Below are 1,785 nucleotides of genomic sequence, written 5' to 3'. Positions count from 1 at the left end.
GCCAAGTGTGTGCCCAGGGTCAGGGCTAAGGGTGTGTCCAGGGTCAGGGGTAAGTGTGTGTCCAGGGTCAGCGATCAAGGTGTGACCAGGGTAAGAACATCTGTGGAATGATAATTGAAGGGCATGAACTGTGACCTTAGCTTCATTATCTTGGCATTTTACCTCCTGAGACAAGCCATTCCCAGGTCTTCTTCAAGCTACCAAAGACAGAATGTTACTGCCTGCATGGCAAAACCAGCCTCAAGATGTGATCTTCCAGGGACCAGGGCAGCAGCTTCTCTAAGCAACACCAGCCCATGTGGCCAAGGAAGTGTGGCGATTGCCTGAATAGCTCTGCCAGGCACACGAACCCCACCATGGAGCCCCTCACTTCTAAAGGCATTGCCACATTTTTGATAGAAGCTTGTTACTTTTATAATTGTTTTAGATTTACAGAAACGTTGACAAAGATAGTACAGACAGTTCCTATATTCCCCACACCCAGATATCCCTATTTATTCTCCTCCTCCTCCCCCTCCTTCTTTCTTCTTTTTTGAGACAAGTTCTCACTCTGTTGCCTAGGCTGAAGGGCAGTGGTGCAGTCACAGTTCACTGCAGCCTCAATGTCCTGGGCTCAAGTGATCCGTGGCTGGGACTGCAGGTATGCACTCCCACGCCTGGCTAATTTTATTATTTTTTTTGTAGAGATTGGATCTCACTCTATTGCCCAGGCTGGTCTCAAACTCCTGGGCTCAAGATATCTTCCCACCTTGGCCTCCCAAAATGCTGGGATTATGGGTGTGAGCCACCTCACCGAGCTGAAATCCCGATTTAAACATCTTATCTTCCTGTGTTTCATTTGTCACAATTAATGAACCAATATTGACATGTTATTATGAGCTGAATCCACACTTTATTCAGATTGGCTTCGTTCTCCCCTACTGCCATTTTCTTCTCCATTGCACCATCCAGGAGCCTGTGTGGCACGCCCTCACCAGGTTTCCCTCAGCTCCTCTGGGCTGTGGCAGTTTCTCAGGCTTTCCTTATTTTTGGTGACCTTGACAGTTTCAGGAGTATTGGTTGAATATTTTGTGGAGTGTGTCTCAGTTTGCCTGGTGTTTTCCTTGTGGTTAGACTGAGATGATAGTTTTGAGAAGACTGAAGCAGAAATGAAGCACTGTTTCCGTCACGCCACAGCAAGGGCATGCACTGACTCTGGGATTCACCACTGCGGATGCCGACCTTGCCCGCTTTGATGGTGTTGTAAATGCCAGTCTCCTCTCCCAGTAATGTTTCTTCCCTGATATGGTTTGGCTGTGTCCCCACCCAAATCTCATCTTGAAGTCCCACATATTGTGGGAGGTAATTGAATCATGGGAGCAGGTCTTTCCCATGCTGCTGTCATGATAGTGAATAAGTCTCATGAGGTCTGATGGTTTTAAAATTGGGAGTTTCCCTGCACAGCCTGTTTGCCTGCTGCCATCCATGTAAGACCTGACTTGCTTCTCCTTGCCTTCCGCTATGATTGTGAGGCTTCCCCAGCCACGTGGAACTGTAAGTCCATTAAACGTCTCTCTTTTGTAAATTGCCCAGTCTCTGGTATGTCTTTTTAGCAGGGTGAAAACAGACGAATACATTTCCCCACCCCATTTCCGTGCTGTCCCAATTGAAAGGAAGTCACTGGGTACAGCCACATCTGAGGAGTGGCATTTAAAGCTCCACCTTCTCAAGCAAAGTATCTATGTAAATTATGTGGAATTCTTACAAGAAGGTTGATCTTTTCTCTCCTATATCTATCTTTCTTCA

The sequence above is a fragment of the Cebus imitator genome, unplaced genomic scaffold (assembly GCF_001604975.1).
Source record: "Cebus imitator isolate Cc_AM_T3 unplaced genomic scaffold, Cebus_imitator-1.0 Scaffold449, whole genome shotgun sequence".
Lineage (NCBI taxonomy): Eukaryota > Metazoa > Chordata > Mammalia > Primates > Cebidae > Cebus > Cebus imitator.
The sequence above is the reverse complement of the archived record's forward strand: the minus strand, read 5'-3'. Positions refer to the sequence as shown.